The 27,510-nt window shown below is 43.6% G+C and overlaps 1 protein-coding gene across 4 annotated transcripts in view; it reads right to left on the reverse strand.

The window, feature by feature from the left end:
• The window catches only part of LOC139535845 (sodium-coupled neutral amino acid transporter 3-like), a 91,439-nt gene extending 64,548 nt beyond the window's left edge, over window positions 1-26,891 (reverse strand). For 2 of the 4 annotated variants that reach the window (XM_071335684.1, XM_071335682.1), the window contains exon 1: window positions 26,616-26,844. The gene's annotated coding sequence lies outside the window, so the exon portion shown is untranslated. Of the gene's footprint in view, window positions 1-26,615 lie in introns of all 4 variants that reach the window. The other 2 variants (XM_071335683.1, XM_071335685.1) reach the window with 2 other exon arrangements.
• Window positions 26,892-27,510: the final 619 nt, after the last annotated feature.

Consider the following 27,510-nt stretch of genomic DNA (forward strand, 5'->3'; position numbering starts at 1 on the left):
CTTGGGGATGTCATTCAAAAACATAATGTTAACTTTCACTGCTATGCGGATGACACACAGCTGTACATTTCAATGAAACATGGTGAAGCCCCAAAATTGCCCTCGCTAGAAGCCTGTGTTTCAGACATAAGGAAGTGGATGGCTGAAAACGTTCTACTTTTAAACTCGGACAAAACAGAGATGCTTGTTCTAGGTCCCAAGAAACAAAGAGATCTTCTGTTAAATCTGACAATTAATCTTGATGGTTGTAAAGTCGTCTCAAATAAAACTGTGAAGGACCCCAGCGTTACTCTGGACCCTGATCTCTCTTTTGACGAACATATCAAGACTTTTTCAAGGACAGCTTTTTCCATCTACGTAACATTGCAAAAATGATGCAGAAAAATGTATCCATGCTTTTGTTGCTTCTAGGTTAGACTACTGCAATGCTCTACTTTCCGGCAACCCGGATAAAGCACTAAATAAACTTCAGTTAGTGCTAAATACGGCTGCTAGAATCCTGACTAGAACCAAAAAATTTGATCATATTACTCCAGTGCTAGCCTCCATACACTGGCTTCCTGTTAAGGCAAGAGCTGATTTCAAGGTTTTACTGTTAACCTACAAAGCGTTACATGGGCTTGCTCCTACCTATCTTTCTGAGTTGGTCCTGCCGTACATACCTACACGTACGCTACGGTCACAAGACGCAGGCCTCCTAATTGTCCCTAGAATTTCTAAGCAAACAGCTGGAGGCAGGGCTTTCTCCTATAGATCTCAATTTTTATGGAATGGTCTGCCTACCCATGTGAGAGACGCAGACTCTGTCTAAACCTTTAAGTCTTTATTGAAGACTCATCTCTTCAGTGGGTCCTATGATTGAGTGTAGTCTGGCCCAGGAGTGTGAAGGTGAACGGAAAGGCTCTGGAGCAACGAACCGCCCTTGCTGTCTCTGCGGTTCCCCTCTCTCCACTGGGATTCTCTGCCTCTAACCCTATTACAGGGGCTGAGTCACTGGCTTACTGGTGCTCTTTCATGCCGTCCCTAGGAGGGGTGCGTCACTTGAGTGGGTTGAGTCACTGACGTGATCTTCCTGTCTGGGTTGGCACCCCCCCTTGGGTTGTGCCGTGGAGGAGATCTTTGTGGGCTATACTCGGCCTTGTCTCAGGATGGTAAGTTGGTGGTTGAAGGTATCCCTCTAGTGTTGTGGGGGCTGTGCCTTGGCAAAGTGGGTGGGGTTATATCCTTCCTGTTTGGCCCTGTCCGGGAGTATGTCCAGTGTCTGCTGACTCCTCCTGTCTCAGCCTCCAGTATTTATGCTGCATTAGTTTATGTGTCGGGGGGCTAGGGTCAGTTTGTTATATCTGGAGTACTTGTCCTGTCTTATCCGGTGTCCTGTGTGAATTTAAGTATGATCTCTCTAATTCTCTCTTTCTCTCTTTCTTTCTCTCTCTCGGAGGACCTGAGCCCTAGGACCATGCCTCAGGACGACCTGACATGATGACTCCTTGCTGTCCCCAGTCCACCTGGCCAACTGTTCTGCCTGCGGCTATGGAACCCTGACCTGTTCACCGGACGTGCTACCTGTTCCAGACCTGCTGTTTTCAACTCTCTAGAGACCGCAGGAGCGGTAGAGATACTCTTAATGATCGGCTATGAAAAGCCAACTGACATTTACTCCTGAGGTGCTGCACCCTCGACAACTACTGTGATTATTATTATTTGACCATGCTGGTCATTTATGAACATTTGAACATCTTGGCCATGATCTGTTATAATCTCCACCCGGCACAGCCAGAAGAGGACTGGCCACCCCTCATAGCCTGGTTCCTCTCTAGGTTTCTTCCTAGGTTTTGGCCTTTCTAGGGAGTTTTTCCTAGCCACTGTGCTTCTACACCTGCATTGCTTGCTGTTTGGGGTTTTAGGCTGGGTTTCTGTACAGCACTTTGAGATATCAGCTGATGTACGAAGGGCTATATAAATAAATTTGATTTGATTTGATCTATTGTATTTCATGAACATCTGAAGAGGTCTAGACAATATAGACACATCCACTTAGCTAGATGTAGCTCGGGAGGGGGGTATTTTAGGACTCTATTTCACATGACCCACCAAGTGTCTCTGGGTAAGCCTCATCTAATAATGATAAAATATTTGTATCCGAAATGTTTCCTTCAGCATTAGCAGAACACGCCTGACTCTCCTCCACCAGTCATACAGGGAGAATGGTCTAATGCCTCCCATCAGAAAAAGAGCCTGCCCAAGCAAGCATAGGTTACAACTCAAGCATGAGGACTTGCAGCGAGTTGTGAACTTCATCAACAACTATGCAGAGGATAATGCAATAGTATTACCAGGACGCCACACAGGACACAAACATTTTGGTGGAAAGCTGCTGCCATCTCATGTGGCAAAAGCAGTGGTGTGGAGTCTACAAGGAATCGATGAGAACACTTGGTGTGTAAAGCAATAACAACACATATTTTGAATATTGCCTGGCATAGAAATTGTGCTCACTCGTCAGGACACTATTGTTCAGAGGAGCTAGCCAACAACACAGCTAACACAATCATTTCAAACTGAAGCTGGAGAGACTGCAAACTAGCTGCACTTCGTTTCATTTGACCTTTTTCAATTTATATTTCTTTGTATATATCCATAAAAATGATGCCAGCTGATTCATGATTTAGACTGGCTGAGAAACGCCCGACACGTTCATTACTATGCCACAACTAATTTGACTGTTGAAACAATGTTGCAAATGCAGGTGAGACAGACAGCAGTGTTTATACAAATTTCTGCTGTTGAAAACTTAATGTTAGTCTTAAAGAAATGTGAGATAATGTCTAGATGATTTTTATAGTAAATATCAAGTTTATAAAGTGCCTGGCTGGGCTGATGAGACAACCTATTGCAGTCAGATGGAACAGAGTAAATAGGCTTTTAACGTCACAGATTTAGCCGGTGGTAACTTGTGGAATAGACACCGGATGGAATGCGGTTTTAACCAATCAGCATTCAGGATTAGATCCACCCGTTGTATAATGTATGATATAGCATTTTGAATCTCTGTGTCTGTACTTTTATCCAATATACAGTTGAAGTCGGAAGTTTACATACACTTAGGTTGGAGTCATTAAAACTCATTTTTTAACCATTCCACAAATTTCTTGATAACAAACTATAGTTTTGGCAAGCTTCTGATAGGCTAATTGACATCATTTGAGTCAATCGGAGGTGTACCAGTGGATGTATTTCAAGGCCTACCTTGAAATTCAAGGCCTACCTTTGCTTGACATCATGGGAAAATCAAAATAAATCAGCCAAGACCTCAGAAAAACAATTGTAGACAAGTCTGGTTCATCCTTGGGAGCAATTTCCAAATGCCTGAACGTACCACGTTCATCTGTACAAACAATAGTATGCAAGTATAAACACCATGGGACCATGCAGCCGTCATACCGTTTAGGAAGGAGACGTGTTCTGTCTCCTAGAGATGAACATACTTTGATGCAAAAAGTGCAAATCAATCCCAGAACAACAGCAAAGGACCTTGTGAAGATGCTGGAGGAAACAGGTACAAAAGTATCTATATCCAGAGTAAAACAAGTCCTATATCGACATAACCTGAAAGGCCGCTCAGTAAGGAAGAAGCCACTGCTCCAAAACTGCCATAAAAAAGCCAGACTACGGTTTGCAACTGCACATGGGAACAAATATCGTACTTTTTGGAGAAATGTCCTCTGGTCTGATGAAACTGTTTGGCCATAATGACCATCATTATGTTTGGAGGAAAAAGGGGAGGCTTGCAAGCCGAAGATCACCATCTCAAATGTGAAGCACAAGGGTGGCAGCATCATGTTGTGGGGGTGCTTTGCTGCAGGAGGGACTGGTGCACTTCACAAAATAGATGGCATCATGAGGAAGGACAAATATGTGGATATATTGAAGCAACATCTCAAGACATCGGTCAGGAAGTTAAAGCTTGGTCGCAAATGGGTCTTCCAAATGGACAATGACCCCAAGCAAACTTCCAAAGTTGTGGCAAAATGGCTTAAGAACAACAAAGTCAAGGTATTGGAAAGTCCTTACCTCAATCCTAAAGAAAATTTGTGAGCTAAACTGAAAAAGTGTGTGCGAGCAAGGAGGCCTACAAACCTGACTCAGTTACACTAGCTCTGTCAGGAGGAATAGGACAAAATTCACCCAAAACATTTGACTACCCAAAACATTTGACCCAAGTTAAACAATTTAAAGGCAATGCTACCAAATACTAATTGAGTGTATGTAAACTTCTGACCCACTGGGAATGTGATGAAAGAAAACAAATCTGAAACAAATAATTCTCTACTATTATTCTGACATTTCACATTCTTAAAATAAAGTGGTGATTCTAACTGACCTAAGACAGGGATTTTTTACTAGGATTAAATGTCAGGAATTGTGAAAAACTGAGTTTAAATGTATTTGGCTAAGGTGTATGTAAACTTCCGACTTCAACTGTATTTATATATATAAAAAATTGAACATAAGACCGAAAAGAGGTGGGGGTCACATATACCCATTGATTCTTGAAGAGTATACCTTGTAAATGCCTCATGAGTTTAGTTCAACTGTCTAACCCCATCAGAACCCAAAATAGGAGCTTGTTTTACTTAATTGTTTGTAAATAATGTAATTGCAAACAAACACCGTATAGCCGTATAACACCGTATAGCTTCAAAGCATGGTTAAAACTATAGTGTTATTTTGATCTCATGGACGGTCAGTCCTTGCATCCATAGCCCTGTCTATGAATTTGAAAGTAGTTATTTTCTCCAGCCACATCCCTAAACTGTTTGCCCAAAAATAAAATCTCATATTGTGCCACTGAGGTATTTAATTTTTCCGTCTAGCTACCTGTCAAATTGAAATCCCCTGGGCCCTGAGTGACAATGTGTCTGACTAGAAAACATCTTATCTCTCTCTAGCGGGCTGAATGTTCAGTGTGGAGAGATTTACAACAGATTAAGAGATTACACTTTTCCACAAAATGACTCTTATGAGCTGCTAATAGACGTCCTACCTGTGTGGCCGGCCATGTTTAAGAGGAAACCGTGGAGAGGAGAGTCTAGGGGCTTCTGACAGCCTGTCTATGTTTGTCCCTAGGATGACTGGATTGGACCAGAGCCACTCTCACTCAGACGGGAAATCAGGATTTAACTTCCCATGCTTGTCACACACATTATGCTGCTAAAAATAGAATAGCCCCTCCATGTCACACACAGAGGCCTGTTGAGCAGCAGCAAAAGCACGTGTGAATGGATGGATGGATGGGTGGATGGATGGATGTAGAGGACTCCTGGAATAACCCTGCCTGGTAAACAGTTAGTTATGAAACGTGCTGGTAGACATTGTGGATGGGCTGAACAGCCATCTGTTTATTCTCCTTCTACACACACAGCAATCAAAAGGGTGTGGTTCACACTCATCCACATTGCTATATTCATTTAATTCCACAAATACGTATGTGCGAGGGGGATACGCTGGCACCAGCTGTAATCATCAGCTTTCCTTTCAGCCTGTTGCTTGGCCTTTTTTCAGCAGTATAACAATGCTCTTGTGACTGGACTGCTAAATTAAGTGCTTAACCAACTGAATCAATCTACAGTACACATGGGACCCTTCAGCTCCACCCTATGTCTATGTGCCCTGATTGTTTTGTTTCAAAGTGTAGTCCCAGTCAGTCAGTCACAGACCAATACATTGAATGGCAGGTGAGGTTGCTGAGACACTAACAGAACACAGAGCCTCAGAGTAAGACACTTCTGATGCTGTGACAGACATCCTCTCACCCTTTCACATCACAGACCTGTGCCCCATGGCCACTGCTCTTGCTATTACATGCCTCTGACTCCCAGTGTGATCCGCCATCTGTGTGAATTGGAGATTAACTGGGAACTCAAGAGATTTGTCAGTCTGAGATGCTCCTCATCTCTCTCTCTCTCTCAGTATATATTGAATACTCCCTCCTTTTTCTTTTAATCTGATACATCACACATTACTCATAGAAATGAAGGCTGGAATATAAACATTGTGATGAAGAGAGTGGGAGATACACAGTATTGCAACCACAGCAATAGCTTGGAATCAGGCCCTTATCTGGAAAACAGAAAATCTGGAAAAGGCATAACATCCACGTGGTATGCTAAAACATATTTAAGTGTCCTGTATTCCTGTATTGGATGGTTGGCTGGGGGTTTGATTCTGCTCCAGTGTCCAGGATTATTTCTGGATCAAAAAGGGTTAAGGTGGACGTGGTAGTGGGTGCGGTCGGCAGGTTGGTGTGGCAGAATTTTAGAGGCCCTTTCTTGGTGGTGTTGAGAACTTGCAATTCTACACATTTCTCCATGGAGCTGAGAGAAAATGTTGCCGTTTTAAAGCTAATTTCCTACAATTGTACACATTTTGCCATGCAGCTGAGAGAATGTTGCTAATTTCATGGTTTTTGGAATTTTCAATTCTCCCTGACTGTCTAGCTTTTATTTTGGTGGAAGTTAGTTATCAAATATTATATTATTAAAAAATGTATAGGTCCATTATCTTTTCTGGTTTTAGTTGTTTAAATGTATACTGAAAGCGTTTTTCCATCCTGAAAATGATTTCATGTTCTTTTTTATCAGGATGCATGCGTATGCGTATGCGTATGCGTATGCGTGTGTGTGTGTGTGTGTGTGTGTGTGTGTGTGTGCAGAGGTGTCATGCCCATAGGGGACACAGGGGCACGTGCCCCCTCAAATTTGTTGTTTCTCTCTAATGCTACTACACACCTACCAATTTTATGAAGTTGGCTTTAGCTAGCCCATATGGGTTCCCAATCTCTCAACCTTATAACTAGCTACCAAGAAGCCATTTCAGGCTATCAATGAAGTTACTTACAGTAGCCAGCTTGTCTAACTACACTAGATTGCCAAAAGTATGTGGACAGGTCGTCGAACATCTCATTCCAAAATCATGGGAATTAATATGGAGTTGGTCCCCCCTTTGCTGTTTTAACAGCCTCCACTCTTCTGGGAAGGCTATCCACTAGATGTTGGAACATTGCTGCAGGGACTTGCTTCCATTCAGCCACTAGAGCATTAGTGAGGTTGGGCACTGATGTTGGACGCTTACGCTTGGCTCGCAGTCGGCGTTCCAATTCATCCCAAAGGTGTTCGATGGGGTTGATGTCAGGGCTCTGTGCAGGCCAGTCAAGTTCTTCCACACCGATCTCGACAAACCATTTCTGTATGGACCTCGCTTTGTGCACGGGGGCATTGCCATGCTGAAACAGGAAAGTGCCTTCCCCAAACATTTGCCACAAAGTTGGATGCACAGAATCGTCTAGAATCTCAATGTGTGCTGTAGCATCAAGATTTCCCTTCACCAACCCAAACTAAGGGGCCTAGCCCAAACCATGAAAAACAGCCCCAGACCATTATTCTTCCTCCACCAAAATGTACAGTTGGCACTGTGCATTCGGGCAGGAACGTGTTTCCACTGCTCCAGAGTCCAATGGCGGTGATCTTTACACCACTCCAGCCGACGCTCGGCATTGTGCATGGTGATCTTAGACTTGTGTGCGGCTGCTTGGCCATGGAAACCCATTTCACGAGCTCCTGACGAAGAGTTCTGTGATGAAGTTGCTTCCAGAGGCAGTTCGGAACTCGGTAATGAGTGTTGCAACCGAAAACAGGCGTTTTTTACACGCTACGCACTTCAGCAATTAGCTGTCCCGTTCTGTGAGCTTGTGTGGCATACCACTTCGCGGCTGAGCCGTTGTTGCTCCTAGACGTTTCCACTTCAAAATAGCAGCACTTACAGTTGACCGGGGCAGCTCTAGCAGGGCAGAAATTTGATGAACTGACTTGTTGGAAAAGTGGCATCCTATGATGCTGCCACGTTGAAATTCACTGAGCTCTTAAGTAAGGCAATTCTACTGCCAAATTGAATCTATGTATATTGCATGGCTTAGCTGACATACCTGCTTGCAAGGTCGGTAGACTTTAGAAAACCAAGCAATTACTAAATGTACTGAATAAGACTCAAATTCCTTTCAATCTTTTACCCAGATTTTATCAGATGCAGGCAGCTCAATAGGTATGCTTAGATATGCAGAAAAATATACATATTTTTGACATAGAATTAAACATTATTATTATGGCTCTAGATTACAGGAAATAGCTGTTTCAGGTGTTTAAAAAATGCAAAATTGTCCATCTTCTAGGCCTAGCCCCCATCTAGGCCTAGCCCCCTAAGCATACCCCATCCAGACCATCTGCTGGCCATCCTCACGTACAGTGGGGCAAAAAAGTATTTAGTCAGCCACCAATTGTGCAAGTTCTCCCACTTAAAAAGATGAGAGAGGCCTGTAATTTTCGTCATAGGTACACTTCAACTATGACAGACGAAATGAGGAAAAAATTCCAGAAAATCACATTGTAGGATTTTTTATGAATTTATTTGCAAATTATGGTGGAAAATAAGTATTTGGTCAATAACAAAAGTTTATCTCAATACTTTGCTATATACCCTTTGTTGGCAATGACAGAGGTCAAACGTTTTCTGTAAGTCTTCACAAGGTTTTCACACACTGTTGCTGGTATTTTGGCCCATTCCTCCATGCAGATCTCCTCTAGAGCAGTGATGTTTTGGGGCTGTTGCTGGGCAACACGGACTTTCAACTCCCTCCAAAGATTTTCTATGGGGTTGAGATCTGGAGACTGGCTAGGCCACTCCAGGACCTTGAAATGCTTCTTACGAAGCCACTCCTTCGTTGCCCGGGCGGTGTGTTTGGGATCATTGTCATGCTGAAAGACCCAGCCACGTTTCATCTTCAATGCCCTTGCTGATGGAAGGAGGTTTTCACTCAAAATCTCACGATACATGGCCCCATTCATTCTTTCCTTTACACGGATCAGTCGTCCTGATCCCTTTGCAGAAAAACAGCCCCAAAGCATGATGTTTCCACCCCCATGCTTCACAGTAGGTATGGTGTTCTTTGGATGCAACTCAGCATTCTTTGTCCTCCAAACACGACGAGTTGAGTTTTTACCAAAAAGTTATATTTTGGTTTCATCTGACCATATGACATTCTCCCAATCTTCTTCTGGATCATCCAAATGCTCTCTAGCAAACTTCAGACGGGCCTGGACATGTACTGGCTTAAGCAGGGGGACACGTCTGGCACTGCAGGATTTGAGTCCCTGGCGGCGTAGTGTGTTACTGATGGTAGGCTTTGTTACTTTGGTCCCAGCTCTCTGCAGGTCATTCACTAGGTCCCCCCGTGTGGTTCTGGGATTTTCGCTCACCGTTCTTGTGATCATTTTGACCCCACGGGGTGAGATCTTGCGTGGAGCCCCAGATCGAGGGAGATTATCAGTGGTCTTGTATGTCTTCCATTTCCTAATAATTGCTCCCACAGTTGATTTCTTCAAACCAAGCTGCTTACCTATTGCAGATTCAGTCTTCCCAGCCTGGTGCAGGTCTACAATTTTGTTTCTGGTGTCCTTTGACAGCTCTTTGGTCTTGGCCATAGTGGAGTTTGGAGTGTGACTGTTTGAGGTTGTGGACAGGTGTCTTTTATTCTGATAACAAGTTCAAACAGGTGCCATTAATACAGGTAACGAGTAGAGGACAGAGGAGCCTCTTAAAGAAGAAGTTACAGATCTGTGAGAGCCAGAAATCTTGCTTGTTTGTAGGTGACCAAATACTTATTTTCCACCATAATTTGCAAATAAATTCATAAAAAAATCCTACAATGTGATTTTCTGGATTTTTTTTTCTCATTTTGTCTGTCATAGTTGAAGTGTACCTATGATGAAAATTACAGGCCTCTCTCATATTTTTAAGTGGGAGAACTTGCACAATTGGTGGCTGACTAAATACTTTTTTGCCCCACTGTACTTTGTGCTCCCTCAGATTTCTTGGGATGCATGACTCCCCTGTGTATGTGCGTGTGTGTACGCGGCCTGTGGGCTCAGGGTGTCGGCGGTGTGTGTTTGTGTGTGTTTGAGTGGGTGTGTATCTGTGGATGAACTCTAATGCAGCGTGGAGGTGTTTGGAAGGGAGTAGAGCTGAGCTGTGTGGTTCCAGTGTCCTACGGCTGGCTGGCTGGGCTGCGTGAAGAAGGAGCTGCAGCCGGGTGACTGGAAATGTGATTTATTTATAGAGCAGCCCGCATCACATCCTCACGCTAGCTCACATTCTCACACTTTACACCCCACAGGGAGGAAGTGACACTGTAGAATGCTACATCACACTGGTAACAAGACCACAGCACAGCTAGATCGATACATCAACCAGGAAAAGGAGGACACAGGTATGAGGGTCCGCATGTAGAACACAGGTAGAGAACACTGGTAAGAAACATAGGGGGAAATCCTAACTTCCACTTTTAAGTCAAAATGCTCACTTAGTCTCCCATTGACACCAACACTCAACCTAAGTGGAAGATAGGATTCGCCCCATTGAGTAAAGGTACGAGACTAATGATACATGTAGAAGGATAGAGACCCAGTGGGAGGATACAGTATATCAGAGCGAAACTAAGTTGGTTGACAGTAAACACAGACCAAAGGACAACAGTTGAGAGGTCAGGTAATATTGGCAGATGGCAGTGTAGGTCACTAGTAGCAGACCAGAAGAAGATGGCTTAACATGGAATGGCAGACCGAACAGACGATGTAAAACAGGTGAGAGGGACCTGGCTCAGGTGTAATGGTCAGATATAGGAGTTTGTAAATAGTGATATCAGGATTGTGGCTTCATAGGGTAGACGACTGCCTCCTTTCCTTCACTTCGTTGTAAAGGAACAAAGACACGACTGAAAAGGTTTCCATGGAAATGTCTGGTTGATAATTGTTATCTACTATATGTTTTGTTCGTGACACCTGGAGTCTAAAATCATTTCTCAATAGATGGTATGACTGCTGAACAGATAAGACGCTATAACGTGGAACAATGATATGATTGATCAAATATCCCACTGGTTCTTGAGTGTGCACTAAGTTCGAGATCACTCTGACAATTATGTGGAAGGACAGATTGAAGATGCTGAGCATTACTAGCTGCTATACGTCATTCTGTCAGATGTTTAGTAAAAAAAAGCGATGCTGTGGCAAGCTGTCACAATCTTCACATGGAACATTTAAGGAAAGAACTTGCCTGAAGTACATGACCAGTGTTCTAACTCAAGTTCTAATGGTTTAGTGGAATGTCTGTTCATTCATACAGTACAACAGCTCAATTTCTCATGTATATTATGTTAGAGTAGGAATGAAGGATTCAGGTCAAGTGTAAAAAAAAAAACACACAAAAAACACCACTTTAAAACAAACACAAGTACATAAGTACATTTAATTGTTTCCCGATAAGTGCTCCCGACACAGAAAATGTACCATAGCTCACATTTCCTCAAGAAATTGATCAGTCTTCACCAAACAGGTAAGACTGTACCAATGTCAGAAGTACTTTCCTATATGTTCACAGGGCCAGCCGGCTGTATAGTTTACACTGTGGCTCCAACCATCCATAGCACAAGTCAGCTTGTTTGTGGCACTGGGCAGGATGCTTGGCATAAATGAGAGCATCGGCAAAGCAGTAGCAGGCATAGACCCATGAGGAAACCTCCATATGGCTAGATGGTATGCTTGTGTCAGCTGTGAAAATGGCAGAGGATAGTCAGCACATGGGCTTGTAGCCTGTATGTATGGCTGAGGCTCCTCCTGCACCACTCAGTGCCAGCTCATCCTTATATCAGTCATGTGGCCCCAAACAAAGGAGCAAACTCTGCTTGTTCCCCCACCTGATCCCCTCCCTCCTCTCTATTTATTTATTTTTAACCTTTATTTAACTGGGCAAGTCAGTTAAGAACAAATTCTTATTTACAATGGCAGCCTAGGAACAGTGGGTTATCTGCCTTGTTCAGGCGCAGAATGACAGATTTTTACCTTGTCAGGTAAAACCTTTTTACCTTGTCAGGTACCTTGGGGATTAGAACTAGCAACCTTTCAGTTACTAGTCCAACACTAACCACTAGGCTACCTGCCACCCCTACTCTAGCACGTGGATGAGGAGAGAGATTATCACAGGGGCAACCATCCAGCTGGAAATTCAGCGATTGGCCTCCCCCATGGTTCAGCGGCGTGGACCCAGCTACATCACATGCCATGGTATCAGGTGGGTCTAGGGCTAAGCTAACTCCACTGTCATGGGACTTGTGAGTACAAGGGCTTTATGTTCAATTCTTTCAAAAGCATTTATAGTTCACAAAACAGCTGAGATAAGTAATAGGCCTCCATTCTAAGAACTTTGAGATGTGTGCCATAGCCCTAAATTAGAACCCCAAACAAAGCTCTGGCTCGGCTCAGACCTTTCTATTTAAGCCCTGTTTCCACTGGCACTTAAAATTAGGGCCAAATTAACACCAAATTCGAGCTGGCTTCGAATAGAATTTTCAAATTTGAGCTGGGTCGAGGGAAACCTGGGCAGGCGCAGCCCAGTTTCACAACTGGTGCCAGCTCGATTAGAATTCGGGCTGGTGATGCCGTTACTATGCAACCACCAGCTGATCACTCCTGGATGCTGACACCACATTTAGCTAGCTCGTCTGGGTTTGTTGCTGTTAGCACATGGACAAGCAGCACTGCAGTAGTCAGTCATGACAGAAATTACACCATAGCTGGATCCTTCATACATTTTGCACTTCTCAAAAAACTTTTATGAGAACAGTCAGTCCTCAAATTAGTTGAAACAAGCTAGCTAGCTAACATGAGCGAGCAGGAATTTTACCTGCCAGGTCGTATTGAGCTAGCTATCTACATCATATCAAACTTGTTGTCTGGTTTTCTTGATTAGCTAGCTAGCCAATAGCCAATGCCATGGCAAGCAAGGTAGGAATTAAACTAGCTAGCCTGTTATGGTAGCTACCGATGACACTCACCATTTAGCTAGCTAGCTAACGTTAGCAAGCTAAATACATGGCTCTAAATACATGGGGTAATGTTAGTTACAGCATAGTGAGGGTGAATTAAATTATTCAACATCTTGTTAGCTACCTAGCAACATTAGCATAGCCAGCTGCACAGTCACATATTGGCTCTCTAGCAACATTAAATAATTTCTGGAGGCAGTGGAAATGCAATTCGAGCTAGCCCACCAAGGACAGCCCTACCCGGGTTGACTTCAAAGTGCCAATGGAAACGAGGATTTAGAAACAGAAATGTAGGGCTCTGGCTCTGCTGAGTGAGGACAGAGTGATGCATTCAGAATGGATAAAGTCACTAGTGATGTGCAGTTCGTGAACGTTTTGTTCTTTTTGAATTACTCTTTTTACTGACCTGAGAGCAATGCTTAATTTGAGTGGCACCTCTCAGATTTTACTTAGTATGTTCCGGCACCTATATGATTCATTAATTGTTTCACTGTTTGCACTGTAGACATTCTAATAAAAGCAATCAACTTTAAATCAAGTTGCCTCCTCGTTATTTCTCCCGCCCCCCAGAAAGACCATCATGTAAAAACGCAGTGATCCTTCTGCATAATCATCCTATCCTGCCATACTGATTTCAGACCTGCTCTCTTATTTGTACATAAAGGTTATGGGGAGGGCTTGTGTTGTAAGTAACTGATCTTGACACAGGTCTTGGTAATGGTGGTCAGCTCGTGAAGAGGTCCCTACGTAATTACGTCAAGTATCATCTTCCTACTGAATTTGAATAGAGGGAAAGCCACATAAAAAATGGATAAGAAAAAGCAATCGAGTTTGATTACATTTTTCAAGTTAAAAAATCCAGAGAAAGATGGTGAAACGAACCAGGAAAAAGCCAGAGAACTGTCATTGCCGGAGGAGAGCAGTGAGGGGCAAACTGTTCCTGATGGCGATGCCACCGGCACCTCCGATAGCTAGTAGGCTTACTAGCGAGTCAGACTCAGCGGGAGACAGGGAGCTGGTGGGGGAAGGGGCAGTGCATCCACCAACGAAGTGCTCGGAGCAGGTGCAATTTGCAGTTCAAGAACAAGTAAACGTATAACCCCTGGCTTGTCATGCAGAAATCAAAGTTGGAAAAAGGTGGAGCACTTGTGTCTAGAAACGACTGGAGGGATTATACTAGAAAAACAGTGGGTGGAATGTACAGTAAATTAACATCCTATGCCTCAGACGTAAAAAAATAAATAAAAAAAACACCCCAAAAACAAAGAGCCCTCAGAAATATGCCCGAACCAAGGCGGATTTGATGGCAGCAAGCCTTATAGACAAGGCTAGAGGGGACACCCAGGTTATAGTTAACACTCAAAATGAAAAAAGTACACTACAGCTAGAGTCTTCAGAACAGCCTTAGGAGGCTAAACGTCACAGCCACAGGCCCGCTCATGGCTTCAAGCAAGAAATTGACTCTCAGGAGTTAAATGGATTTGACATGGGGAGAGTCATTGTGGGAGGTTTTGAAAACTAAGGTAGGACTTTACCTTCACAGTACAGAACAAGTTTGTAATCTGAATATGTGCTTTATATTATCACATAGGCACGAGGCCTATATATTCTCATATGTGTGTTCTGCTGTAGCCTACATTTGAAGTTATATTCCGATATTGTGATATTTGTTCTACTGCTACATGTCTTGTAAGCCCCACAGCTGAGTATGTACGTATGCATATGGCGTGTGTTCTGCAGTATCGTCTAAGAATTTTGCTCTACATTTGATGTCTAGAAAATTAGGCTATAAGAAATTCTGACTTGTGTAAGCCCCTTAACTATACTAAAGTATGTGGGCATACTGAAGTCACGTCTAAAATGCTTTGAATTAATCAGCACCTTGGAGAGTGCTGTCCATTTCACCACCATAGATAGTAGGCTACTTCGCTGTTTACTCTGTCTGCTGCGCTGTTATGTTGTGTTTGACACTTTTTTTCTCAATGTGTTCCGGTACCTCAGAGCCCCCCAGATAATCCTCCTTCTCACGCTCACTATGTGTTCCTGGACCTTCCAATTTACAAATTAAGCACTGCTTGAGAGTCATGATTTGTTTTTCTTAGACTCGTTCATTTTGTCTTTTGTTTGACCTTCTGGACGGTTTTCATTAGTTACCACAGCCACAAAGTCAGAATTGGCTATTATGGTAAAAATGTATGAAAAAATCTGATTTTAATAAGATAAATTGTAGAAATAGGCAGGGCTTATGACTTTGTGGCTGTGGTAACCAGTGACGACCCTGCCGGCCGCAATTACTACATCAGGATTAATACGCACTCCTCCGGCTCAGCGCCACTGGAGACGTGCGCCGACCAAATGTAAAATAGATCATGCTGCAGTCAGCAACAACAGCATAGAGAAGAAAAATACCTGTTTAGAACTGGTAATTGATCACATAGTGCAAGACTGAATGCAATGAATTCATTACTGTTTTGTAGACCCAAAACATATTATCTACCTCACGTCAGTCAAGCAATGCATTCCGTCAAGAGTTGTTCACAATCTAGTCCGATTGCGGCCACAACTAGACTTTGTTTCAAACGTATCAAGAAATAATATTATTTGTATGCCTAGCAATCAACAAATTTACATTGTTTAAAGCACACAAGTCTCAGTCACAAATTACCAGGGCCGGCCCACCCATTTGGCAGGATTAGGCAGCCACTATGGCAACAGATTGATGAGGGCGGCATTTTCTTGCTAAACTGACGAAGATCACCTCCAACAACACATAAAACCAAATGTTATTTGTCACATGCGCCGAATACAACTGGTGTAGACTTTACCATGAAATGCTTGCTTACGAGCCCCCAACGATGCACAGTTTACCCCTTTGACGCATACGATCACATATTTGTGATCATAGTTGACTGGTCCCTGCAGTTTACCATCACAAATATGTGATTGGAACAGCAGCAACAGAATATATGATGCAACAAACGTGTCTAAACAGCATTGTTGTCTGAAAAGCATCTAAACAATGTTTTGTACTGCTGGGAAATAAAGGTATTCACAACTTTATGCCTCAATTTCACCTTTTACTGTAAAAGACAAATGCGAACTACATCATCCAAACATCACACGGAACACATCCACAGCCAAACTCATCCCATAAACCAGTCTCAACAGGTTGCGCTGACAAAAAACAAAACATAAATTAGCGAGCTAGACTTGTTTAGAATGTACCACAACTCTGATGAGCACACCGGAGAAATGTAATATTGTTTAGAGAAGAGATGCATGTCAGCTAAGCTAACAGCAGCTACATTTTTGTTTATGTTTGAAAAGTGAAAACTCCCTAATCCCAGAATGCCATTCCCTACAAGACGCAAATAAACAAAGTCAAAGTCAAAGCCCATTGCCTGAAAAACATGAATTTAGTTTGGCCACTTTTCAGCATTTTACAAATCTTCAATGTACTTGTACACAGTGCATACAAGAACTGGAGCACATGACTTGACAAGTCGTTTACCATTTTTGACAAATCACAAAGCAAATAAAATGTTATCAGCTCACAGATCATCACCCCAAATACAAGCCTACTGCCTAGCCTAACCATAGCGTGAAAGCTAAACAGGGATGAAACCATTTTGGGGGGGTTCATTTCATTTGTGGTGGGTTTTTTTTGTCCATGGGTGGAAGATAGCTTGGGGGGATATAATGCAGGAAATGTTACTATGATGGGAGATTTATCAATAAATGGGGGGCAAATACAGGACAAGTTTATACACTGAATAAAAATAAACCCCTGGAAAGGGGGGCCTGAGCTGGCAACCCTAAGGTACCATAGTTACAATCTGATACCGTGTTCAAAACAACTGGGAACTTGGAAATCTACAACTTCAATGCGTTCAAGACAACTGGGAACTGTGAAAAAACGAGCTCCAACTGGGGAAAGTCTTTTGAATGGTCATCAATCTCGGAATTCCAACTCGGGAACTCGGGCCTCTTTCTAGAGCTCTGACCTTCCGACCTGAAGATCACTGATGTCATGATTTGACCTCGTATTCTTTCAAGTTCCCAGCTGTCTTGAAAGCACCATAAGTCAGTCGAGTGAACTATCCCTTGGTGTAACATCTTTGGTCTGATAGACGCTTACGTGACAACCATAATGCATTGTATGATGTCAACAAACATGGCGCCACACATAGCTGGAAAATAGCTTAGCATTAGCTCATCATAATCAGTACAACCTTCAAAAAAGAATTTTACACTCGTATGTGTCCATTACAATCCGTGCAGTAACCAGAACGCATGTGTAACGCTTGTCGTTGGTGGAAGGAGAAGAGGACCAAAGTTCAGCGTGGTACGTATTCATAATAATTTAATAAAGAATGAATACTGAACAAAAACAACAAACCGACAAACGAACAGTTCTGTAACTGTTCAAACAAAAACACTAAACAGAAAATAACTACCCACAACCCATAGTGGGAAAACAGGCTACCTAAGTATGATTCTCAATCAGAGACAACGATCGACACCTGCCTCTGATTGAGAACCATACTAGGCCAAACACATAGAAATATAATGACTAGAACAAAACATAGAAAAACAACATAGAATGCCCACCCCAACTCACGCCCTGACCAAACTAAAATAAAGACATAAAAAAGGAACTAAGGTCAGAACGTGACAGTACCCCCCCCCCCCCCAAAGGTGCGGACTCTGGCCGCAAAACCTGAACCTATAGGGGAGGGTCTGGGTGGGCATTTACCGCGGTGGCGGCTCTGGAGCGGAACGTGGACCCCACCATAGTCTCGGCCCACTTATGTGGCACCTTAGGAGTAGCGACCCTCGCCACCGACTCCGGATTGGAGACCCTAGTAGAGGGCACCACTGGACTGAGGGGCGCCTCTGGACTGACGGGCGCCTCTGGCAGCTCCGGACTGGCGGGCGGCTCTGGCAGCTCCGGACTGGCAAGCGGCTCTGGCAGCTCCGGACTGGCAAGCGGCTCTGGCAGCTCCGGACTGGCGGGCAGCTCTGGCTTGGAGAGAGAACCTGGAGGGAGGAGACAGAGAGACAGCCTGGTGCGTGGGGCTGCCACAGGACCCACCAGGCTGGGGAGACCTACAGGAGGCTTGGTGCTTGGAGGAGGCACCAGAAGGACCGGGCTGTGGGGGAGCACTGGAGCTCTGGTGCGCAGCCTTGGCACCACTCCCCCAGGCTGGATGACTACTCTAGCCTAGACCCTCCAGAGTGCAGGCACAGGTTGAACCGGGGTGTGGGTGAACACTGGAGATCTGGTGCATAACACTCGCACCTCTCCCATAGGCTCAATGCACACATTCGCCCGGCACGAGCGGAGCGCAGGCATAGGACACACTGCACCCTCCCAGCGCCCCGGAGACACAGCACGCAGAGCCGGCGCAGGATACCCTGGACCGAAATGGCGTACCGGAGACCAGACACGCTGAGCCGGCACAACACGCCCTGGCTGGATGCCCACTTTCGCATGGCACTTGCGGGGGGCTGGCTTATAAGGCTCCGGGCATTGAACGGGTACTAGCAACACCGTGCGCTTAACCGCATAACACGGTGCCTGACCAGTAACGCGCTGCTTACGATAAGCACAAGGAGTGGGCTCAGGTCTCCAACCTGACTCTGCCACACTCCCCGTGTGCCACCCCCCCAAAAAAAAAAGAAATTGGGGCTGCCTCTCGTGCCTGTCGCGCTGCCGTGCTACCTCCTCATATCGCCGCCGCTCAGCTTTCGCTGCCTCCAGTTCTTCCTTGGGGCGGCGATATTCCCCAGCCTGTGCCCAGGGTCCCTTACCGTCTAGTATCTTCTCCCATGTCCATGAGTCCATAATCCTCTGCTCCTGTTCACCACGCTGCTTGGTCCTTCGTTGGTGGGTAGTTCTGTAACGCTTGTCATTGGTGGAAGGAGAAGAGGACCAAAGTGCAGCGTGGTACGTATTCATAATAATTTAATAAAGAATGAATACTGAACAAAAACAACAAACCGACAAACGAACAGTTCTGTAAGGTGCAAACAAAAACACTAAACAGAAAATAACTACCCACAACCCATAGTAGAAAACAGGCTACCTAAGTATGATTCTCAATCAGAGACAACGATCGACACCTGCCTCTGATTGAGAACCATACTAGGCCAAACACATAGAAATATAACGACTAGAACAAAACATAAAAAAACAACATAGAATGCCCACCCCAACTCATGCCCTGACCAAACTAAAATAAAGACATAAAAAAGGAACTAAGGTCAGAACGTGACAGCATGACTTGTCACCAGAACTTGAAAACGTGAATATAACATACATACATATGGCATGCTACAGTAGAAACAACAACACGATATACAGAAAATAAGGTACTTACTTTGATAGAAATGCACACATGTCCAAAGTTATTATTTGTAAGGAAAACAACAATGAAGGCAATAAGGCCACCAGCCAGAAAATGTGCCAGGGCGCAAAAGTTTGTGCAAGGTCTGTTCTGACTGGAGATGCGCAATGTCTTCATACTTGATGTGGGGAAACATTAGGGAAGTGCTTGGGCTCTCGATGAAGAGAGAAGTTTGCCCAGCTCAGTAAAGATCTCAAACATAAATTGTCCGCAATAGTGAAATGGACTACTTCTTATGTGAATTAATGAGGAGGCGCAACACTCCTCAATTCAAACTGTTGTCAGAAAATAAAACTTGTTCGAAAATAATTTGAAATGTACAAGTTGAAACATAGCCTATAGATAATTAGCAGGCAGCGTGTCTTGGTTTGAGGGCAGCTGTAACGCTCGTCCTCCTCCTCATCTGAGGATGAGCATGGATCGGACCAATATGCAGCGTGGGTTGAATACATAATGATTTATTTAAAGACGAACACGAAGAACACTTGACAAAATACAAAATAACAAAACGACGTGAACAGACCTGTACTTGAGAACATAAAACAAGAACAGGAACGTACACACGAACGTACGAACGAACGAACGAACGAACGAACGAAACAGTCCCGTGTGGCACAAACACTGACACAGGAACAATCACCCACAAACAAACAGTGAGAACAGCCTACCTTAATATGGTTCTCAATCAGAGGAAACGTAAAACACCTGCCCCTGATTGAGAACCATATCAGGCTAGTTGACAACCCAACATAGAAACACATAACATAGAATGCCCACCCAGCTCACGTCCTGACCAACTAAACAAGACTAAACCAAGGAAATAAGGTCAGGAACGTGACAGCAGCGTGGGTTAACTGCCCTGTTGCGTAACAAGCATTAAAAAAACTCACATTGGAGCGGCCGTTAGAGATATTTGGAACTCACATGTGAAAAGCTTTAAAAAATATAATACAAAATAAAAAAGTAACACAAGAGAAATAAAATAAATACACAAGAATGGAGCTAAACTCAGCAAAAAAAAGAAACGCCCCTTTTTCAGGACCCTGTCTTTCAAAGATAATTCGTAAAAATCCAAATAACTTCACAGATCTTCATTGTAAAGGGTTTAAACACTGTTTCCCATGCTTCTTCAATGAACCATAAACAATTAATGAACGTGCACCTGTGGAACGGTCGTTAAGACACACAGACGGTAGGCAATTAAGGTCACAGTTATGAAAACTTAGGACACTAAAGAGGCATTTCTACTGACTCAAGGTCCCTGCTCATCTGCGTGAACGTGCCTTTGGCATGCTGCAAGGAGGCATGAGGACTACAGATGTGGCCAGGGCAATAAATTGCAATGTCCGTACTGTGAGACGCCTAAGACAGTGCTACAGGGAGACAGGACAGACAGCTGATCGTCCTCGCAGTGGCAGACCACGTGTAACAACACCTGCACAGGATCGGTTCGAACATCACACCTGCGGGGCAGGTACAGGATGGCAACAACAACTGCCCGAGTTACACCAGGAACGCACAATCCCTCCATCAGTGCTCAGACTGTTCGCAATAGGCTGAGAGAGGCTGGACTGAGGGCTTGAAGGCCTGTTGTAAGGCAGGTCCTCATCAGACATCACCGGCAACAACGTCGCTTATGGGCAGAAACCCACCGTCGCTGGACCAGACAGGACTGGCAAAAAGTGCTCTTCACTGACAAGTCACGGTTTTGTCTCACCAGGGGTGATGGTCGGATTTGTGTTTATCGTCGAAGGAATGAGCGTTACACCGAGGCCTGTACTCTGGAGCGGGATCGATTTGGAGGTGGAGGGTCCGTCATGGTCTGGGGCGGTGTATCACAGCATCATCGGACTGAGCTTCTTGTCATTGCAGGCAATCTCAACGCTGTGTGTTACAGGGAAGACATCCTCCTCCCTCATGTGGTACCCTACCTGCAGGCTCATCCTGACATGAACATGCCACCAGCCATACTGCTCGTTCTGTGTGTGATTTCCTGCAAGACAGGAATGTCAGTGTTCTGCCATGGCCAGCGAAGATCCCATTGAGCACGTCTGGGACCTGTTGAATCGGAGGGTGATGGCTAGGGCCATTCCCCCCAGAAATGTCCGGGAACTTGCAGGTGCCTTGGTGGAAGAGTGGGGTAACATCTCACAGCAAGAACTGGCAAATCTGGTGCAGTCCATGAGTAGGAGATGCACTGCAGTACTTAATGCAGCTGGTGGTCACACCAGATACTGACTGTTGTTTTTGATTTTGACCCCCCCTTTGTTCAGGGACACATTATTCCATTTCTGTTAGTCACATGTCTGTGGAACTTGTTCAGTTTATGTCTCAGTTGCTGAATCTTGTTATGTTCATACAAATATTTACACATGTTAAGTTTGCTGAAAGTAAACGCAGTTGACAGTGAGAGGACGTTTCTTTTTTTGCTGAGTATAGTACCAGATCAATGTGCAGAGGTACAAGGTATTTGAGGTAGATACAGTATGAACATGAAAGCAGGGTAAAGTGACTAGGCATCAAGATAGATAGTACTAAGAGTAAAATGATGAGTGTATAAGTGTGTGTGTGTGTAATCTGTATGCATGTGTGTTTGTGTTGTGTCAGTATTCATGTGTGTGTTGTGTGCGTATGTAGTGTATGTGAATGTGTGTGGGTTTTGTGTGGGAGTGCCAATGTAGTGTGTGTGAGTGAATGTGTATATGGTGTGTATATACAGTGTGTAATAACCTCACGTAATTCTGCCCAAAAACAATTACAATTTATTTCAATGAGTGGCATATGGGCTTTTTAGGTGAGAGTTGATTTCGCCCTGTGATAAGAAGTGGCCACTTTTTCAAAGGCAGGGGAGCAAAATATTTTGCTTGTCCATTCCCAGCACGCCTCTCCAGGGTGCTGTTGGAGAGACGCATCACTGTGGTGCTCCACCAACGTTCCATCACAAAATCATGTAACATAAATTTACATTTTAGTCATTTAGCAGACACTCTTATCCAGAGTGACTTACAGGAGCAATTAGGGTTAAGTGCCTTGCTCAAGGGAACATCAACAGATTTTTCACATAGTCAGCTCAGGGATTCAAACCAGCAATCTTTCAGTTACTGGCCCCATGCTCTTAATCTCTAGGCTATGTAGCAGATATAGCCTATGGTAGAAAGAGTATGTGGTTTTTCCTGGAGATAATGAGTCAGACACTTTTTACATGTAATGAGACAGACGCTACAGACACTTTACATGTAATGAGACAGACACTTTTTTACAACAAGCACATTTCTCAGATCAAATAGCCTAACCTAAATGGCGCCCAATTATATAAAAAATGTGCTGACGTTAACAAACACCCTATCCTAAAAACAGGACAGGTCAAAGTAAAATAGACAGTATGGAATGGACAATCAGGCTACTCACAACTGTTGTCCAGGAGTTTCACCCCGTGTGCTAAATTGTCATGATTAGTGGTTTCAAGTTTCTATAAGTCAATTTTTGTTGAGCTGATCATAGCGGGGGGAAAATAATACTTGTGCATTTCCCGCTGTTCTCATTGCAAACAGGCTCAGGATAACTCCTGATAAACTTGGGTAGCTGATATTTAGAGCTTAAATAGCCAAATTGATTTGTCACAGGAATCAGGATTTAAAAAGCCATTGCAACTGCCTGTTAACAAATGGTAGGACTGCCACATGGATGGGCATTCATAAAACTCCATTGTAGGTGACACTGTAGGTTACACCCCAGTAAGCACGGACTAACGCCAACTTTTTGTTAGCTTAGCTGAAACAAATAGATTAGTACCTCTCCTCACTGATGTCACAATGAGGCCATTGACATAGCAGAGGGGTAAGGGCATGTCTCTGAGTCTGGCCAAATTCTAATTCTAGCCCTGCATCCTGTGCCTAATAGACACCCTGATCACTGCTAAGTGAAAGAGCGTAACTCTGGATGTCCTCCATCAATGCACTCTTACACACTTCCTCAGATGTCGAATTGAACAGATGAGTGACATAAATTGATACAAACACATGAGCTTTACTGATCTAGTGGCGTCAATTTCCAAAACTCAGACAAGATTTAGCCTGGTCTATTAGACTGTGGTTATGAAACAGCTTTATGAAATAGAAGTTGTGGAATTGTGTGGTGGACCAGGAGGCATTCCCACAACCAAATTAGACACTAAAACATTTCATTTGAGGTTTTCATCATTTTCTCTTTAGCAAATCTAAAAGTGTGTGTTCTGGGTATTCTAAGACTCTGTGAAAGTAAGAGTCTCAAACACTCTTTTAAAACTGTTCAAATAAGGCCAAAGATCTTTGAGTGGATGCTCTTACAAACCCGGACTGATGCCATGCACATTTCCAGAGAAAAGCTAACCACCTGCTTCAAACTGGTCAGCCCAAAATATTTTATTTTACTACCTCCCTAGTCTTGGTAGCTCAGACAATTAAAAAGATTACAGGTAGTTTTCCCTCTCAGACTAGGGATTTACAAAGTACTTCAATGTACAAACAGAACTTATAAAATAGTTTGGTTTTCATAGCTGAGGATTTCTCTAATGCACCTTGACTATGTCTGATCAAACATACTTGTAGGTTTAATAGGTTAGAATCCTGAGATGTTCCTTATCATTCTGGTACACTTTGAAAGCCCCTGAGTTGAATTGAACAGGAGCCCACAGTAAGCAGCGGCTGGATTTAACTATGTGGAGAAACAAAATGTATTAACATGTTATAACATATGTAATAACCACACCAATTGTAAAGCTCTCCAATGTAGTTTCTACCACACATTTCTGACCTGGCTGCAGGTAACCATCATATTACGGTGAGGGGGGTTGAGAGTATAAAACAAATGTGTTGTTGAAGTTGATGTGCCCATCATTTCATTACTTCAGCGAGACAAAGCAAATCACAGCATCAAAACACTTGACAAGACAGTGGCTTACATCTTCCCACAGTCTACATCTCTGGGCCTCAAGTCTCTGTAGGGTAGTTCAGTCTTCCTGCATTGCATGAGTTCAAAAATGTCAAATGTAATTCATTTCATGTTGACTTGTTATTCCTGCAGAGGTAGAGTAATACATGCAGGCAGGAGGGGGATACATTACAAAGGTAGAAAAGACTTTGATACAATAAGATAGGGATAGAGTGAACCCCTCTACCTACTTAGCAGGGCATTAACTCTCACGCCACCATAGTGAAGATGATACAAGGAGCTATAATGTGGGATTCCATTACATGAACAGCACAAACCAAATGCACTTAAGGTTGAGATTCAGAGACAGCATGGAAAACCATCTGTGAGACAATTATCATACTAAGGCACTCAGCCACTCACTACTAGGTAATTGTTACAATACTTGGACTGTGATTCAAGTCATACTGCAAATGTGTATCAAACAAGGTAATAGAGAGAAAAACAGAAAAACACTTGTCAGCTGAGTTTAATTATGTCACATGGATAACGACTCACAAAATGGGTAAAGGATGACACTCTCTCTCTCTCAATCTCTGAGGGGGGTGCAAATTAGGGTTTTGTAGGGGGGGCCTTGAGTGCCTTGCTCAAGGGCACTGACAGATTTTTCACATTATAAGCTCAGGTATTCGAACCAGCTACCTTTCGGTTACTGGCCCAAAGCTCTAACCGCTAGGCTACCTGCCGCCCAAACTGTTACAAAATTACAAAAAGTAATGTTCACAGTCAAACATGTCACTCTCAAAGGATGAAAATCAAACCACTGATCCAATAAGCCTACACACCAAAAAAATGAATATGATATGCTACTAAGTTGTGCTCAATCAAAAACGATGCTACATAAACACACACACACACACACACACACACACACACACACACACACACACACACACACACACACACACACACACACACACACACACACACACACACACACACACACACACACACACACACACACACACACACACACACACACACACACTTGTGTGAATCTGTAGTTCAAAGCACAGAGCTCTGGCTGGAGCATCCAGTTTGCTCAGCAGTAAGCCAGTGCTCTGGAGTGGGGGTGGGGGTGGGGGCTGGAGGGGGAGAGGGTGGAGGTGGAGAGAGTGAGACAGAGCATGACTCACTGATGAGCCAGCTTTTTCAAATATAGAAACAGTACAGTCTTGACAAGCTGACAGAACAGTAACTCACGCCTGCTCCCTCCTGTCAGCTCCAGCAAACACAGTAGTCTCACCTGCTGCCCTCCCTACAAATAGCCCTCAGAAGGGGCTCCGCCCTCTGGGTCTTCTCAGCAACACAGGTGTCTCTAGAAATGCTTGTTATCTGTCTAATGCATAGTGACTCTAATGCATAGAGTTACAGGGTGGGGGGTGTACAATGGATAATACAACTCAACACACCATATAAAAACGTGTTCCTAAATGCACTATAGGCTTCTGTTGTAGGCTATGTCAATTACAGGGGCCTGATTTGCAAAGGGAAAATTAAAACTTTCTTGGACTAGCCTATATGATAATAGCGGTATATCTGCCAATAATAAGCTATAGTATATGCCAGGTTTAAGAAGTAAACGAGAAGGGGGATACGAATAGCCTATTAAAAATGCCACAGCATCTATTGAAGTGTCGAAGAAATGTGGCAAATATGCCACATGCTGAATACAGACATTTGCATAACAAACTAATGGCGAATAAAGTAGTGTAACGACCCTGGGTTTATAAGCGCAGAAATCGACTCTGCCGCACGAGCATGCTTTTGCGGCACAGTCAATAGCGCGCCAGACCTCGGGCTAGAAGGTAGAGGGTTCGAGACCTGCTCCCTGCCGTTTCATTACAGTATGAACGATCACTAGCTGTCTTTTTCTGAACTAGGAATTGAAATTGTAGATGACGAAGGCATTATCATCCAGCATGGCTGCGCATGTTACAGTATCACCTGGCGAAATAGCAAGATCCACGCGCACTGTCTGAGAACTGTTACTTCAGTAATATAAGACCACAATAATGTAACAATGTAACAAGAATGTAACAGCACTCTTTAGGCAAAAGTAATTCGAGAAGATATGTCTTACATTTCAAAAAATGTTTCACAGTATTATTTTTAATTGGAGCGACCATTTGGCTCTAGGTGCCAATCCTATTCTATAACAGGTTCATAATATGAATAGTTGTTACTGTTTGATAGCTATATTTATTCTATATTCAGTAGACCACACAGGGAATGACGAGGGTGACGAATATGAATATGAAAAGACATTCATTCCACTGAAAATTTACGGTGAATAATAATCTTACCAGAGAGGACTAGAGTGCCACTGTGAACTCCAGATATCTCCACACGGATCTTGCTCCGCTTCTTTACTGTTTTTTCTTCATCTAGTGGCTTCTCTTCTTTCTGTTACCTGTTAAATGGCAAAAAAAGTATATATATATATATATATCGTGATCCCTGTTCGCTGCTTCTCAAATGCTGTGTAAATGTCATGTGTTCACGAGTAAAATTCTCCTGATCTCTTAAAAGTGGGATGTCGAGTGAGTCCAGGGTCCGCCTACTGCGTGCAACCTCCAATCAATTGGTTCTCTTGAGCGGTTCCCAGAGCACAACAAAAGTACACGCATGCACTGTGCTTGCTACATACAGTAGCAGCCTACATGTCTTTCTTTGTTCTGCACTTTCATTTGACGTTGAATAAACTATGCAGAAATAATGATATCCATATGCATTGCCTAGTAAGCCTGTTAATTTGAAATACTTGGTTGGTTTTTGATACATTTTTATATTTTCTCACCGATGTAGGCTAAATCAAGATGTAGATGCATGATTACTAAACTGCATCGTAGATCATAGACAATTTACCCAATAATATGGAAGAGAGCATATCACACACAATAGACTGTGTTTTCTTTGATGTATTCTCATTTCTTTAGTGATTTAGTTCTATTCTTATGCAAATCTACATACTTGGCCATTCCATTCCTGTTCAAGGCGGGATGAGCCACCACTTGCAGTGACCTGCTTTGAAGCAGCTGCCACAGAGATGCCATGCAGAAGCGTGTCTCAAGACCCTCTTTTGTTTACACACACACACACACACACACACACACACACACACACACACACACACACACACACACACACACACACACACACACACACACACACACACACACACACACACACACACACACA

This window comes from Salvelinus alpinus, chromosome 12 (assembly GCF_045679555.1).
Source record: "Salvelinus alpinus chromosome 12, SLU_Salpinus.1, whole genome shotgun sequence".
Classification (NCBI taxonomy): Eukaryota; Metazoa; Chordata; class Actinopteri; order Salmoniformes; family Salmonidae; genus Salvelinus; species Salvelinus alpinus.